An 18,622-nucleotide genomic window follows, 5' to 3' on the forward strand; every position below is an offset into this window, starting at 1 on the left:
CCATACCGCATCTAATAACAACATGTGTAGTGTTCATGAGCTAATTGTCTCCATGAATTATGTAGAGACTCTCCCATACTGACAGTCACTTGTTTCATTAATGAATGAATCAGTGTTCTTGAATGAATTAATGACACACTCATAAAGACAATCTCTTTTTTGGTTATTTTAATATTTGTTATTTTTTAAAATTTTCCCTTTAATTATGGATTTAGTTTTTTTTTTTAATATGCTTTTGTCTTTTTTTGTCTTTTATTTAGCTTTGCTGTTTCTTATATATTTTCGTTTTTAGCCTTTTTTTTTTAGTTCTTATTTATATGGTACTTATTTATTTCGGTTAGCTATTCATATATGTCTTGGCCTAAAGATTAATATTATTACTGCTACTCAGTTCATTACTGAACTATAATATACTGTATGGCTGTGTGTGTGTGTGTGTGTGTGTGTTTTTGTGTGTGTGTGTGTGTGTGTGTGTGTGGTGTAATTTTTAATTAATTAAGCAAAGGAAAGAAAGCATCTTATTCTTACTCAAGGGTCAGGTGGCCTTGACCCGGGGTTCAAAATGTACTTTAATTATATAGTTGGTATTATTGAATGGCAGTTCAGTAAATTTTGTCAATATGATGTTTTGGGGAAAAAATCACCAGTGAATATTCTTTGGAATTTTTAGATGCCAGCTAGGACTGGTTTCAGGCTGGTTCTGTCCAGTTTTCTCATATATGGCGTTCAGTTTCTGTCAGGTTCTAGTTTGTCATTTCTAAAGCCCCTGACATATTTTGTGTGAGAGTCTGTGAAATTGGGTCTACTTGCTGAGAGAGGAAATAAAAACATTTTCAGGTTTGATCAGGTTGAGTCTTTTAATATCTGAGCGCACCAGTCAGGTTGGATCACATGATCTTGGTTATGGGTCAGATTGAGGATTTGAAGTGATGTCTTATTTTGAATTCCCTCACTGAACGACAGGTTTTGTTTAGTTATTGTTATAATCCCACCTGACAGGAGTGTCATTTACTGCTTTTAGGATGGTTACAAACAGCTTCAACATCAATGCAGCATGTTGTGCTTCATTTGACAACCAGATTTCAGTAACATTAGTAAGTAACTTCTTTATATATGCTAAAAAATATCAAGATATCGAATCAATGCGTAACGTTTTCAAGTTTTTGCAGTGGACTACATGTGACACACTGCGAAATGAGAACGATATCTTCATTATATACGTATCCAAGCATATCACACTCACACATACACGTTGTCCCATCCAGATGCATTGCCTTCACTCTCGCTGTTGAGCGCAGGACTGAGCCGCTGTTGAGAGACTGCAGTTATTTCAGTCTCATTGCACTCTCTCTCTCCATCTCCCACTCTCTCCTCCCTCCTTATAGTCTTTGATTGAGCATCATTCTCATGCTTTCATGGTTCTTTCTCTCTCTCTCTCTCTCTCTCTCCAGCTCTGTTAGCTTCTCTTACACTTACAGTCCGAGTGATCATGCCACATCCCTCTCTCCCTCTGTCCTCTTCTCTGCCTGTCTGCTTTCGTTTACATACTTCTTCATCAAACTGACTCTTTTCAGTGCCAGCTGAATCGCATTCGCCTGTTTGTGGAAAGAGGACATTTAAATGCGGGACGCAGCGTGTTTTTTTCACCTTGCAGCTCATTTATCTGGACGGGTTTTGGAAGGGTGTCTTGTTCCATTTGTCCGGTTTGCAGCCTGCCGGGTGTTTTCCCAGAGTCCTGGAGTCTGTTGCATAGCTGTGCGTCTCCTGAGGTGCACTCGGACTGCTCTTACAGTCTCGGTGAGGAACGTGGGCTGAAGAAAACCCCTCTCAGCCCGTCATCAGCTCGTGCAGGAATACCATCGATGGTCAGCTAAGATCAGTGGAGGGGAAAGAGTAACAAAAGTAGGTAAAACGAAGAGAAGAGTGAAGGGCAAAGCAGCATCTCACAGGTTAAAAAGAGCATCAAACGGCAGCACAAACGGGAACAGCTCCTGTTGGAAAAGAGAGCGAGAGTTTCAGAAAGAGAGAGGCAGGCTTTCATTTGTAAACTCTAAACTAGTGACTTCAAACTCTTCAGTCCTTGAGAGCCAATCCAGAACTCTATCCTGATACTCTTTGACTTTCAGGACAAGCTGTTTCGGTTTTCCTGCTCAAGTTCCTTTGCCGTTAATAACCATGCAGGTGTCCTTCGCATGTACGGATCAGGGGTTTAAGGCCCCGCGCTCCAGTGAGCCGAACAAACAGAACACGTCGAGTCCGAGCACGGCCAGCGCAGCACGGGCACGGTTCCGTACGGTGGCGCTGATCGCCCGAAGTCTGGGCTCCTTTACGCACAGGCACCACATTTCCCTGAAAGAGTCCACTGGAAAACTCACCGGCATGAAGTACAGGTACAGAAAACTTCTGGCAACCACCGAAAGTTGATGATAAAATGGCAAATATCTGACACAGTTTGAGTGTGTCAATTGAGAATTCAGTTTTAACACTGACAGGTATCGTTAAAATGAATTTGATCTTTATTATTCTCAAAAAAGACATTGAAAATATTTCTATAAAAATAGCAGTTTATTCTGTGAATAATGTAATTCTACAACTAATTACTTCTGTCCTTGAAATCTTAAAGGTATTGCATTTTTAACATTTAATTTATGCATTTAGCAGACGCTTTTATTCACAGCAACTTACATTGCATTCAGTCTAACAATTTTTTAACATGTGTCTAACATGTGTTCCCTGATTCAAACCCCCAACCTTGCGCTTACCAAAGCAATGCTCTACCACTTGAGCTACAGGAACATATTGTGGTATTATTATATTTCAGTATTATAGTATAGTAAAGTATTATATTTCATTCAAAAAATTTACATTTTGTTAATTTACTCACAATCGTGTTGTTTCAAACCAGTATGCATTTCTTTCTTATCTAGAACACAAAAACAGATATTATGAAGAATGTAAGTAATAAAAAGGTTTTGGTTCCCAATGACTTCCACAGTATATTTTGTCTATACACTGCAAGTCAATGGGAACTGAAACTGTTTGGTTCTTTAAAATATTTTCTTTTATGTTCCCCCAAAAAAAGAAAGTGATGAAAGATTTTATTTTCCTTTTAGGGTGTACTTAAATGTTTAGTTTATGAAATAATGAGTTTTTTAGTTTGATGGAGTGGTTAATAAAACGAGTTGGTGGAGTGATTGACGAAATGAAAAGTAAATTGTGATTGGCTCCATTGTGAAGTAGATTAATTTATTATGCTCTCAAAACAAACAGCGGGTTCTCGTCTTGTGTGTGGAATACTGAATCGGAGGAAAGGCTGGTGCAGAGAGCTGAAACAATAGGTGTGTGTGTGTGCACAGTATGTGTGTGTGAATTTGAGGGGGAGGTGTGAACTAATGTTTTTTGTTGGTGGAAATAATTAATTGCATCTGAGACACAAGTATACCACAAGCATGCAACAGTTATCCCATATCCGCTAGTTTCCATAACGACAGAGAACTCACGGTTTGCCTGCACTTTACTCTAATTGGACACATTAGCTGTTGGACAGGGGTCATAATTGGGCAGTAAACCAGATCACCCTCGGCTGACGTCCAGCTTCACACATACTCATGTTTTACATTTATTACTTTTCTACACTTTCAATTAATTAATTGTGTGATCAAAAGGGGAGGGCCATATCATGGGGAAAAATAATTTTGTCCCAATCCTTTGAAATAAGATGTATGAAAACATGCTGTCACTTTGAGAACAGATGTTATACATATTATAATTCCTGAACAGCAGAAGAACTAATAATAAGATTAAATGTAGGGAAACCCTATGCCGGTGTAACCTTCCAAAGGATTCCAGTGTAAGGAAAGTGTGGCTAAATCTTATTTTTAGCCAGATCCGTGTCATTTTAATCTTAAGAGTTTATGTGGCGCATTTCATATATGCACATGAATCTTTTTTTAAATAATGATGATGTGAATATAAGCGTGTTGAAGAAAAAGCTGAGGAGACTTTATCACGTTTTATTTTGACTTATCGAGGTCAAGTCAAATCACATGACAAAACTAGACATTTCAAACCATCAGAGGCTCGCAGGGCACAGCTTCTTGCAGAGATTTCTTATATGTTGTTTTCACAGGGCAAGGTTACACATGAGTAATGGCCCTCTGTTTATCTGTATATGTCGGATGTCCTGGAGAACAAACGTCTATCTCTGTGTTTAATCATCTGTCACTCACTGTGATTTAATCTTTAGAAAAAGCAATTGCTCTGACAGCGTAGAACTTCGGGCGTTTTTGTAAACATTACATTTGTGTAGAAGAAGTGCTGCTTACATTTTAACATCTTTCTGTTGCACAAGAGTGTGTGCATTTGATTGAGATTGTGTGTTTGTAGTCAGTGGTCAGAATGAATGTTTTTGAATAAATGTGTGACATCGAAGTAAATTGCTGTTCCATCTCTGGGTTCCTGCTTAAGGTCCAAATGCAACTTTCTACTGAATGTGCCATATGCAAATACTGAGAAAATATACGGGCCATAAATACGTTTTTCCTTTCCTTATTTTACTTTTTCCATTTATTTTTATTTTTTTATGTAGAATAATGCACAGATTAATTTTCTTCCTCGTTTTAATTGGGTTCAGACTTTATTTGGGTTTGCATAACCATAGGAATGTGTCCCTGCATAAAATAAAGCATTTTAAAAATGTTTACTTTTTATTTGATTTTAAAATTAAATATTACTTTATATTATATTATAAATAAAACCATAACAGTAAAAGCCAAGTCTCCAAAACAAAAAAGATTGCTCTCATTTGGGTCTTTGACTGTTTTCTGTTTTCTTTTTTCTGTGTTCTCGCTCTCTTTCTGTCACACTTGCTCCAACTTTATAATGACAAGAAACCATAAGATAGAGTTTAAAACTTTGATATCCACATATTTGTAAAGGCCATATCTTAGTGTGTCTGAGGGATTAAACATTAGCGTCTTGTGTGTCTGTTTGCATCACTATCTTTCATTTGCTCAATTGATAAAAGTTTTATTCTGCCTGGTATTTCTGAATTCCCAGCACTAAAGCAAGCAGTTGCAGTGTTTCATGGTTCACTGGCCGGTGTTGCAGTCCAGATGGGTAGTCATGCTCTGTGTGTGTGTGTGTGTGTGCATTTGTCCTTGTCATTGTATTTGTGTGTGGGCTTCTGTTTTCTTGGCCATTTGCCTATTAGAAATCAATCAGTGTATGTGTTCATTTTATTTGGCTTAAGAATCTTTCTTCGAATCATAATGGTCCATTGTGCAAATGTGTGTGTTTTTGTGTGTGAGTGGAACACAGCAGCGGTGTTCCAGAATCTTCTGAAGCACATAAGGAGAACTCATAGATGCCCAAAAGGGCACAGCAGTCATATTTCACTTTTTCATTTTGGGGGGTTTATTGGGAGAGACATTTGTGATAATGCATTATAAGCCAGGTTTTCACATACAGCTATTTACTTGTGCGAGGCGTAGTTCACACACACATACACAAAAAAAACAATATTTCATTTTCATATACTCACTTTCATATTGTTGCAAATCTATATGACTTATCTACCTTTCTATCTATCTATTGTTAGTTAGTTTGAACATACAGTAGGCAGGTAAATTGTATAAGTAACATTAAGGTGAGTAGACGATGACATCATTATAATTTGAAGTGAACTATGCCTTTAATTGTCAGATGAGCTCTGGGCTGCTCAGACACTGCTGAGGGACTAAACCTGATTGTGCTGGAGAGACAACTGAGGATCATCCTGAGCTGCTTAGAAAATCACTTCCTGCTCACAGTTACCCATCTGTTAACCATCATATTGTGTCTAAAATCAAATGTTGTACCAACTAAGTTACCATATACAATGCTCAGAATAACGTCATTTCTATGGACACATGGTGGTACCATGCTTTGCAACTGATCCTAGATCTGATTCTGTGTTTTTGTGTTATGTGTGTTTTGAGCATCCAGTCAAACAAGGAAAAAACTGTTGTGTTTCTATATACTTAATCATGCACATGTACAAACAAATCAGACCTGCTTTCCTGTCAAGACACATGTTCTTCATATACCTTCCTCTGTACAATATTCATTTCAATTCAATTCAAGTTTATTTGTATAGCGCTTTTTACAATACAAATTGTTACAAAGCAACTTTACAGAAAATTATGTTTGTACAATATTTAGTAGTAGCTTATAATGGTGACTGTCAGTTTGTGCACGTTTGACAGGATTTTTAGAAAAAAATAATACAAGATGTAGTCAGCCAGACGATGAACATTATTAATATTATTAATTAATAATTGTTATATGATGCAGTCACACTTGTAGCAATATTTGTTAGTTCTGTTGTTGATTCAGGGTTAGCATCATCTGAGGTCCTCTGAGGGTCAGCATCATCTCTTCTCAGGTGTTCTGGATCCTGAGACATCATTAGCATAGCTGCTTATCCAACAAACTAAAATTAGTTTAACCCAAGCTAATGAATAAAAATGCCATTTGATCAGATGCAACTACACTCACAATTTAAGAGATACATTATTCGAATGCTTGGCGAAAGAGATGCGTTTTTAATCTAGATTTAAACAGAGAGTGTGTCTGAACCCCGAACATTATCAGGAAGGCTATTCCAGAGTTTAGGAGCCAAATGTGAGAAAGCTCTACCTCCTTTAGTGGACTTTGCTATCCTAGGAACTACCAAAAGTCCAGCGTTTTGTGACCTTAGGGTGCGTGATGGGTTTGTAGCGTGGTAGAAGGCTAGTTAGGTATGCAGGAGCTAAACCATTTAGGGCCTTATAGGTAAGTAATGATAATTTGTAAGTGATACAGAACTTAATAGGTAGCCAGTGCAGAGACTGTAAAATTGGGGTAATATGATCATATTTTCTTGACCTGGTAAGGACTCTAGCTGCTGCATTTTGGACTACCTGTATCTTGTTTATTGATGAAGCAGGACAACCACCTAGAAGTGCATTACAATAGTCCAGTCTAGAGGTCATGAATGCATGAACTAGCTTTTCTGCATCAGAAACAGATAACATGTTTCGTAGCTTGGCAATGTTTCTAAGATGGAAGAATGCAGTTTTTGTAACATTGGAAATATGATTTTCAAAAGACAAATTGCTGACTGTAGAGGAAGTAACAGTCTAGAGGAAGTAAACGTCTAGTTGCAGATTTTTATCTACAAGATTCTGTGTAGATTCTGTGTAAGGGTCTTATCTGAATTTAATTGGAGAAAATTATTTGTAATCCAATCTTTTACAGTTTTAACACACTCTGTTAGCTTAGATAATAGAGAAGTTTCATCTGGTCTTGTTCAGATATATAGCTGAGTATCATCAGCATAACAGTGGAAGCTAATTCCGTATTTTCTAATAATATTACCAAGGGGCAACATGTATATCGAAAATAGAAGGGGACCTAGGACGGATCCTTGTGGCACTCCATATTTTACTGATGATAAATGAGATGACTCCCCATTTAAGTAAACAAAATGGTAGCAATTGGACAGGTAGGATATAAACCATCTTAGAGCCTGCCCTTGAATACCTGTATAGTTTTGTAATCTATCTATGAGTATGTCATGATCTATGGTGTCGAACGCAGCACTAAGATCAAGTAAGACTAGAAATGAGATGCAGCCTTGGTCTGACGCAAGAAGCAGGTCATTTGTAATTTTAACAAGTGCAGTTTCTGTGCTACGGTGGGGCCTGAAACCTGACTGAAATTCTTCATACAGATCATTTTTATGCAGGAAGGTGCTCAATTGAGCAGACACAACTTTCTCTAAAATTTTTGACATAAATGAAAGATTTGAAATAGGCCTATAATTTGCCAGTACACTAGGATCTAGTTTTGGTTTCGTAATAAGAGGCTTGATAACCGCCAGCTTGAATGGTTTTGGGACGTGACCTAAAGATAACGACAAGTTAATGATATTGAGAAGCGGTTCTTTGGCTACAGGTAACAGCTCTTTCAGTAATTTAGTGGGTACAGGATCTAATAAACATGTTGTTGGTTTAGATACCATGATAAGTTTATTTAGTCTTCCTGTACTATGGTTGTAAAGCACTGCAGTTTATCTTTGGGTGCGATGGATGAAACTGAAGTGTTGGACGCTGTAGAATCTACATTCGCTATTGTATTTCTAATTTTATCTATTTTATCAGTGAAGAAATTCATAAAGTCATTACTATTTAATGTTGGTGGAATATTTTAATCAGGTGGCGTCTGGTAATTTGTTAATTTAGCCACTGTGCTAAATAAAAACCTTGGATTGAGTTTCTGTATATGCTCTGCCCTAGCAGTTTTTAGAGCCTGTCTATAGCTGGACATACAGTTTTTCCATGCAATTCTAAAAACTTCCAAGTTAGTTTTTCTCCATTTGCGTTCAAGACTACTAGATTCTTTCTTGAGAGAGTGAGCATTACTGTTATACCATGGCACAGTACGTTTTTCTCTAACCTTTTTCAGTTTGATGGGGGCAACAGTTTCTAATGTATTAGAGAAAATAGTGCCCATTTTGTCAGTCATTTCGTCTAATTCATGTGTATTTTTGGGTACAAATAGCAGTTGAGATAGATCAGGCAGGTTATTTGTGAATCTTTCTTCGGTGGCTGGAACAATAGTTCTGCCCAGTGTATCGTTTAATAACATTTAAACGATACACACCATTTCCATTGACTTGCTGAGGCATTTCTGAGCTCTTCTGTCATGCAGTCTCTAGTTCTTCAGCTTTCTGACTCAGCTCGCTGTGATGAGGAAGGATCTGTTGACACCCAACGGCGTGCGTGTCTTCTACCCGGAAAAACACACAGACATCCATAACGCGGAGAACAGGGAGTTTTAAATTATATATGTCTGCAGCGAGAATCTGCTGTAGTTGTAATGTCACACAGACTAATAATGGCTGGGAAAATGTCACAGAAAAAAATAGAGTGGGAGATGATGTTTTGCGACATCCATCGGCTCCAGGTGCATCACTGTGAAGGATGAAGCCGCCACTTATAAAGACAACACATTTGTCTTATTTGAAAAGGCAATAATCTGAGAAGCCTGACCTGACCAGCAGGGACAAGATAGAGTGATTAAGTAGGTCATTTTTTTTTTTACTGAGTGTATCTGTTCATTTTGTTTCATGCTTACCCAGATCGTTAAGGGGATGATATGCAGAAAGTTGGAGATGGATCTGTTTGGAAGGAAATGTGAACTGTGCATGCTGATTTGATATTCTCACCATAAACTGAAAACCAGGGGGTGGGTGTCCGCGAGCCAAAATCAATTTTCTTGATTTCCCTCCAAATGCATACTAACTAATTTCCTCCAAGTCAATACAACCGCAAATAAATATTCTGTGGTTGTTCCTCATAAAATAATTTCCCAAAATGCAGAAACTCCATGTTGATCGTCTTATTATGATACAAAATCAGTTCTGAGGCTGGCAGGTTTGGATCCAGACATCAGGACCTGCTGTTGTCTGGAGTGTCTGATATTGCGGTCAGTAAATATGGCTTAGGTCCCTCCTTCAGTGTAAGTATGGTATTTTTCATCTACCTGTTGAAAATTGTAAATCCAGTTGCATAGAAAAACAATATGACACCTCTCCTCAACAATATTATCTGAAGTGTCATTTAGTTCTGTAGCATAAGTGACTAGATGCCAAAGTTTATTACTTCAGTGTTTGCTCAGATACTGTACGTTAGATAGATAGATCATTTGAGGACAGTAATGTTGAACCTAGAACAAAGCTGAGGTGTGGGTTTAAAGTGAATGAGGTGTTATCTCTGACTCAGTCAGGCATTAAGAGGGAGACACATATCAGAGCAGAGGAAATTTTAATGATGGAGGAGTTGAAATGGATTGCTGAGATTTTACTGTAGATTGAAACCAGGGCTGCTGTTAAAGTTACATCCTCACTTTAAGGATAGAGTTGTGGTGTGAATGTATTTTATATTGTAGTAGTAGTGCAGTGACGTGACATTCAGCCAAGTAGGTTGACCCATACTCAGAATTCGTGCTCTGCATTATCCCATCCAAAGTGCACACACACACATCAGTGAACACACACACACACACACACGCGGAGCAGTGGGCAGCCAGTTATGCTGCGGTGCCCAGGGAGCAGTTTGGGTTCAATACCTTGCTCAAGTCATGGTATTGCCAGCCCGAGATTCGAACCCAAAACTCTAGGGTTAGTAGTCAAACTCACTAACCACGAGTCCATAACTTCTTATTAGCCAATAAGATGATCTAAATAGGAGGCTAAAACCATAAATAGTTCAGATACACGACGATGGGGCATAAATACCAGCCAATAATTTTGTGTGTGTGCTTTCACATGATCTTTTTAAAGCTATTCAAGAGTTATGCTCACTGTGGATCAAATATTCATTTGTTGTCCACACTGAGAGAAGATTAAAATGGTTTCCTCTATGTCCAAAAATAAGGTCCAATATTCACACAAATCAGGACATGAATGCTCTTTTGAAAACCAAATAGCAGAAACATGCTTGAACAGTTAGAGTTAGATAACAGTTTTTCCCACTCTCTCTCCACAGAAATCTTGGGAAGTCAGGACTACGAGTATCATGCCTTGGACTCGGTAAGCATTTTTTGATTTATAAACCAGCTGCCATTTACCATAAACAACAAAAGGTTGCACTGAATATAAATACTATAGATCAGTGATATGTTCACACAGTGTGTTTCAATGAAGTATAGGCAACAGTGTGCGTTTGAAGAGTCACATGATCTCGAAAATGTTGTCCTCCCTCCATTCATATTTAATTTATCATGAATTAAAACACAAGCTCACTAACTTCCTCACTCACACTGCACACAGCAGGAGCATGATGGGCTGAAGCTTAATTTATTCTCTGTTCCCTTTTATTTTTACGATTAGATGTGGTTTCATTAACAAGCCTCGTGAATGAAGCATAATGACTGTATAAATCTGTTGTTGACTTCCCTTGAGATATTAACGCAGTGTGGCTTATATAGCAGGAGGTTCTAATGATACAGGATTCATGGAGAGAACATGCTTGATTCAGTTCATTCCAATATGTGCATTTTATTTTTATCGCTACAAATCAATGCAAGACACACAAGAAAATGATGGCAGTGTCCGTTAATTAAATGCAGGAATTTTAATGTGTTGAAAATTCAGTTCCTGTTTCACATCCAAGAGCAAACCATCTCTGCTCTCATGAAAACCATAGGGCATTGGAAACTGAATTGATTAGTGTGCACTGAACTAGGATAAGTGAACTGGATTTTATTGTAGTCGCACTAAAGGCTTTCAGTAAGAGCACTGAGGAACAAACAGCTGCTATTCCACCATGAAAAAAGCCCCGGGCTAATCTTCACAACACATTTCCAAATGGTGTCTCTCTTATCCTAGATCAGATTCTTCCTCTGTACGAGGCCTTCCTCTTTCCTGCATCCAAATATACAATACTGTTCAAATGTTTGGAGTCGATACGTTTTTTTAAATCTTGTTGAAGTCTCTTAGGCTCCTCAAGGCTGCATTTATCAAATAAAAAAACGAAATCTAAAACAGTTATATTGTGAAAGGGGCTAGTGAATGTGAATGAAATGGAGATGGCTTTTAGTGTTATTTATTGCAGGAAAAAAAATGCTGGAAAAAAATAGTATTTTAGCACACAATTGAGTATGCAAACAGAGCAAACATGCTCACAAAAAAAAAAACAATTGCTGAATGCAACTTGCAGCTTTTGAGAATAAAGCTCAACCAATCAAGGAGCCCGTACCTGGATGTTCACTGGTGCTTAGTGATTAAGATGCAGATTTTGGTGCTGAAATGTTGTGTGAAAGGGCCACAACTCATCCTTCAGTGCTTGTAGCTTCTATTTTCCTGAAACGTCAAAGGACATTGCTCAGGGTCAGACATCACAAACATTAGCCACTTGATCAAACACAACAAGAGTACTGCAGGCTGATAAGATTTCAGTGCTTCAGCCATGCACTTCACTGAATACATGAGGACAGCGTTCAGTGGAAACCACAAAAGCTGCAGTAATTCTTTGTATGGGATTGTGTGTCCATGTGTGCATGTATAAATGTATGTTCGTGTTCATGTATGTCAGTGGTGTTTGTCCAGAGGATATGATGGAAGCACAGTGGAATTACATCAAATTTCATCAGAAAATTTGGTTTATTTAAGTACAAATTACTTATATATTTCTGCAAATCCATAAATTCTCTAAAATGTACATTTACAAAAATATATTAAATATATTTAATCTGTTAACTGTCACTAGCGAGCTTGGCACTCATTTTTTATCGCCTTTTCCACATCACATATTTTAATAATCATCCTAAATATAATTTGTAAGCTTATATTTCATCTTGTAGAAACGTTTTTGAAATTGAACATCGTTACCAAACAGTATACTTGAAATCCTTTTAGCAGGCTCCTCCCCTTGGGTGTTGTCAGGTGTCATTTTACAGAATTTACTACAATATTTTATAGCTACAACTTTCTCTAATCTTTCTAACACATATCATTCGAAAGGTATGAGTCTCAAGATTCCAAGATTTGTGATGAAAGTTATATTGGAATAGAGATTTATAAGATTTTGACAGGAAAATGCAGCAAGAAATTCTGGGTGAATACATGAGGTCATCCGTTGGTTATTTTTGGTATAGTGCCTGAACAAAATCTAGCAGGAACCTCAATTTTTGTGAAATCAACTTCAAATTTGGAACATAACTTACTTAGATATATAACTTTGATTTAATAGAAGTTTTAGATTCAAATGTATTTTTTAAATTATTTATTTTAATTAAAAAAATTGTTTCAAATATCATTCATTACATTCATTTTCTAAAGTAAATTAATATAAAAAAATCAGCTCTAATATATGGGGAGATCCAGGATTAGGCAGAATGAGCGTGTTATCCCCTTGTTTCTCTCAGTTGTTGAGCTGCCGAAGACCCTGGTGTACACCATTGTTCACAGTAGCTGTACGCATAAAGTTATCTGGCAGCATACAAAACATAAGAAAGGCGCCAAATGTTCCTTATCGTCACACAGGTGTCACCAAGGGAACGTAACACTTACAAACGCCCACACTATTTCCTCATTTATCCTACAACCCATGAGTGCTTGATCACCATGGGAACAGCTGATCACCCCAACAGGTTCCCTTACCCTGAAATCACAATCTGGTGTCTCATGGGATGCCAACTGATCCTATAATATTGAAGCCCAAGACACCAGCGCTTGCTGGAGAGATGGTCAACCCGCAGCCGCGGTGACTTTTAGGGTGATAGTGGGTGATTGTCCTTATCCTGACCGCAATGAACCAAGAATAACCTGCAGGAAAGAGTCCCCAGGAAAACCTGGGACAGTTTTTTTTTTTTTTTTTATCAAGAATCAACCTAATTTTTGTCTCTTTCTTTGTTGAACTGAAATACAGTTCAACAGTTGAGTTTCTGGAAATGGCACTGACCTCATTTTAAAAAAATTCTACATTAACTCGTATTATTACTGCAAAACATTCAGAATCAGGGCTGTTTCTCAGTCTAATATGTTTGAGCGTTTCTGTGACAGTCACCAGAGCAAATAAATCAAGCTCTATTTGGAATAAAAACCCAGTGAATAATCTCTGACTCACACTCCTTCTCTTTCTTTTGATTTCTTTCTCTCTCTTAGGCACATGGGTGACATTTGGGGGACAGATTTCAGATGAGGTGAGTATTGATATTCATAACCTGAAAATGAACTGAACTCATAGCATATATATTTTTGACAACAATAAATGTATTTACCTGGAATACATATTTTAATATAATATAAATGTATAAATTTGTAATATAATATAATAGGGGGTTGAATCATCAGTTTTAGTTTTTTTTATTATTTACCCATTATTTTCATTTCTAAATCCACTCTAGCCATTATCACAAATTGGGCAGATAAGCATGTTGACAGTCTTGGCAGAGAGGAAGGCTCGTAGACGCATCACGCTGTGGTCTTCCTCATTATTCAAACAATAACATCATTCTGCCAGTGCCCCTTTCTGACACGCACCCAAGGCAAATGCACATAAATACTAGCAGTTCTTACATCATAAAAGTCCCTGCAGCTACAACTTCCTGCACAAGCCTGTCTTTCCCCAGAAGTGGAGTCTCCTCTATTGTCCAATCATCCTTCTTGTCCAATCAAATTATGTGAGATGTGGACATCCCCATTCTTTTCCCTTCTCCACATGTCATTAGTCATCACATCAGCAGCTGAACAGATGGTTTTTCCTCATCTGTCTGCCAATATACATCTATACTGACAGAAGGAATCACTGTCACTCATGCTGACAGTTCTCCATCAAAGAGAACTATAGAGAGATTATAGATATTGCAGATGTTTTAGCCACCATATCAATTGTCCTGTCAACACAAGGTTAAACTCTGACATTCATTGACATCGACAGATCAGTGTATTATTGCAGCAGTTACACAAAAAAAACAGATGCTCTGTTCCAAATTAGTGGCTGTTTACACAAAACACATTTTTGCATTGCACTACACTGCTTTGTTAGCTATGCGCTAGATGGACATCTTCGACCGATGCGTTCTGAGCAATACAAGGTCTCAAGACTTGTTTTGTAAAAGCCGTGTCTAGAACTGTGAGCTGTGTCTAGAACACTGTGTCTTGTGCAAGAGTGCTTGTTTACATAGATGAACAATGGAAAAGTAGTGAAGTGGAATGCAAACACGTGAGATGTAGGGCAGCTGAATGAAAGAAATGCAAGGTCCTAAGACACGCCGAACTTCTTTTAACTTGAGCAATATTTTTTAGACACTGTGTCTTTAGTAAGAAACTGAAAAGGATGCATGCACATCAGTCAAAGATGTACATCAAACACATTTACATAAAAACCATGGAAAAGTAGCCCAGTGGAGGCAAAAACAAGACACTGCAAAAGATAAGCTTATTATTATCATTAATAATAATTAAATTATTATTAATTAAATTATTAATTGCGTTTTTAGAATGCTGTCATGTGCAGGATGCCACGTGATACAAGAGCGCTATACTGCACATTTACATAGAAAAACAATGGATATGTAGCACAGTCTAAATTCAAAATGCATTCTGCATGAACCGTCTCTAAGGTTGCGTTTTAAGGCTCTTTCCCATGGGTAATGAAGACTCATGTGTCTCAGTAAAATAGAGTGAATAGAGTTCTGATTCTGCAGTGCAGTTTAATTTATCTCATACTACATCATAGTTGTTACTATATATAAAATAATTAGCACAATTTTTAAAAGACACATTTACAAAGCATCCACGCATAATAATAAACTTGTGTTAACTTATTATGTGCATGAATGCCATTATGCTCACTACGTCTGCCTGAAAATCTGTCCATAAAGGCATGCATTATTTTTTTCTGCATCGTGTGACAAACAATGTGAGGTGAAAAGAATGAAATCACCGTCAGATGCTATTAATTCCATGCAATGCTATGACACATACTGTATTCCTATATACATAGAGACAAGCAGGCTTTAAATACCAGGATAGAGCCAAGTGTTTGGAGGGGAGGGGTTGAAAAATAACACTGAGTGCTCTGTGAAATCAGCCGAAAAGGAAAATTGTTTCACGGAAGGGCAAGCTATTGCATTTTGATGAAAGATTTCAAAGATAAACTGTTTTTCTTTAAAATAACTAGAATTTTCTGATCCTGTTCTGCCCCTCTCTCTCTACATCACTTCTTATCCTTACTGCACTGTGCATGTGAATAAAAGTGACAAAACAATTCTGCAAAGGTTCAAAACAAGCTCAGCTTAAACCTGAATTTGGTTTGGACAAATTAAAGGTGTTAGACGTGAATGTTAGAATAGTGCTTCACATACCTGTAGCAGTGAATCATGTGAAGTGGATTTAAACAACACTGTTTTCAGAAAGGTGAGCACACTTATTAGTTTACACACACTTCTGAGCTCTCTGCAATGACTGACAGCTGAGTGCTTGATATTGGTGTTTGTGTGTGTGTGTGTGTGTCTGCTCTTGTTTTTGTGACATATCAGGACACAACTCTGTATAATGACATGGGTATGACACAGGAATTACAAGGATAGGGTGACTTATGAGGACATAACCCATGTCCCCATTTTTCAAAATGCTTATAAATCATACAGAATGATTGTTTTTTCCTGTGAGGGTTGGTGAAGGGCGATAGAATATACAGTTTGTACAGTATAAAATTACGCCTATGGGATGTCCCCACTTTTCACAAAAACAAACGTGTGTGTGTGTGTGTGTGTGTGTGTGTTGCAGGTGGCAGAGCAGCTGATGACTATAGCCTATGAAAATGGGGTCAACCTATTTGACACTGCAGAGGTCTATTCAGCTGGGAAGTGAGTCTGACCTCTCTTGAAATTTAGTGCTAAATGCAATTTGCATGGATCAATTTTAGGCTTGCTGGCCAGTTCTGAGTGTTAGGTAAGACATGTTAGTGGACATGCACATGGAGCTGTACATCATCACTCTACCACTGTCATAAGTCACCTTTAAAATGCCTGATTGTAATGCTTTTTTCTATTATTTAAGCATAATTGAATGAATTACTGCTGTCACCATGACCACTAGAAAAGTACACGAACATTCATTTTAAATAAGCTTTAAATTTCCTCCAGCTTTCTAGAGACAGTACCCATAGCTCAACGTTAAGCTCGTGAATCTGGCACCTTAGGCAACTGGCATACAAAGGAGGTGTGTTTACCTTGAAAAAAAAAAAGTGACAGTAACTTTAAAGATAAAGTTTAAATATATGCATAGAGCAGTGCTACAGTGGCTCAATAGTGAATTCACCTCACAGTGCCGTGGAAAAAAATCTCTCAAAGCAAGCACTCAGAATGTATCTTTCTTCTTCACAGGGCTGAAATAATCCTAGGAAACATTATCAAAAAGAAATGTTTGAGGTATTTATTTTTCATATTATTATTCTAATCATCGATTGCGTTGGTGGAGAAATGTATAAGACTACTGCTTTCACACAGAGTCTGTGTGTGTACAGGAGATCCAGTCTGGTTATCACCACTAAACTGTACTGGGGAGGAAAGTGAGTATCTGTCTGTCTGTCGTTCTTTCTATTCATTCAGTCAATAAATTCTACTTTGATTTTCTCCATGAGATGTAGGCTTTTTAGATTTCGTCTGCTTATATAAAGCTTTCTTTCTTTCTCTCTCTAGGGCAGAAACAGAGCGAGGGCTCTCCCGGAAGCACATTATTGAAGGTAGAGATCCTTCTTCTTCTTTCTTTTAATTCCCCTGTCGTTTGTAATTGACCTGAACCTTTTTTTCTTCTTCTTTTATTTCTAGTTCCCTCCTGATTTATTGATTTTTTTTTCTCTCTTTCACTGCAGTAGACTTTGTGTGTGGCCTCAGCACCCACACCAGCATCCATTCTTAAACAGAATTCTTTCTCAATCCCATTTGATTTTTGACACATGCAAACCAAAATATCGATTCAAATACAGTATAGATACAGAAACGTCTACATTTATTACATTCTAAAATATCATTTTCATAATCTGAATGTTTGTTTATTGTTTTGTTTTCCAGTAAAAGTAAGAAACATGTACATAAAAAAAACATAATAAAGATATTAAGACAATCTTATTTTATTTATTTACTTACCTGCTTCTTCACTTGTGTAATTAATCATTTATTCACTGTTTTGAGTTTATTTGTCTAACCCCATCCAGTCTCAAATAAATGTATTTATTTAAATATTTAAATCTATTTAAATAAAGAGACTAAATGTTCCTGACACAGCAAAGTATGTTAAAAGACATGCATCGCTGAATTCAGATTGCTTTAATAGCTTCATGCATAATTAAAATGACATATTTACATATTCTGATTATCAACCGCATGAAATTATTAAGTGTTTAAAATCGTAAGCTTTATTTGAGTGCTTGATGAAGAGTGGAAATCTATGTGTAGTAATATTCCGATTTATCTCTGCTCTATTACTGTATTATGAGACAGAAGCGGACGACTGATTTCCAGAGAGTTTATGTCATTTCTGTATCACTTTCAGATTGAGAAAATTCACTGTTGGTGTTTCATGAAACTAACTGAATCATTCACAATCTGTGCTCATCCCAGCCTCCCTCCGTCCTGTTCTCCAAGTTATTTTTATCACTCCAGCTTGTGTGTAGTTTTCCTTTCTGGCTCGTGTCTCTCTACCCTTCTTAGTGTTTGTTTGACATTGTTTGTGGGCTAGAACGAAACGTCTGTTTATCCTCTATGTACTTTAAAATAAGCTCCCTGCTAAGAATATCTCCTCCAAAAACCAAGAAAATTCTGACAGATTAGAGCCGTGGCAGATGCAAGGGCGCGCTCCGTGAGCACAGTTCTGATTAATGAGTCTGAGATTGGCTGGATTACAGTATTTTTGTGAAAGGACGAGCGTGGGGTTTATCTGTCAGATTAATTTCAGTATGGCAGAGTAATCATGCCAGCGTCTGATCACCTGAACTCCACTGACAACTTTGTTTCAGCACACCTGGTGTTTGTGTCTCTCTCTCTCTGTTTTCTCTTTCAGCCAAGATTTATTGGCATGACTGTAGAGTTT

At 37.4% G+C, this 18,622-nt stretch overlaps 1 pseudogene; it reads left to right on the top strand.

The window, feature by feature from the left end:
• The first annotated feature begins 1,193 nt into the window (after window positions 1-1,193).
• Window positions 1,194-18,622, top strand: part of LOC113070035 (voltage-gated potassium channel subunit beta-1-like) — a 34,534-nt pseudogene continuing 17,105 nt past the window's right edge.

This window comes from Carassius auratus, unplaced genomic scaffold (assembly GCF_003368295.1).
Source record: "Carassius auratus strain Wakin unplaced genomic scaffold, ASM336829v1 scaf_tig00002794, whole genome shotgun sequence".
NCBI lineage: Eukaryota > Metazoa > Chordata > Actinopteri > Cypriniformes > Cyprinidae > Carassius > Carassius auratus.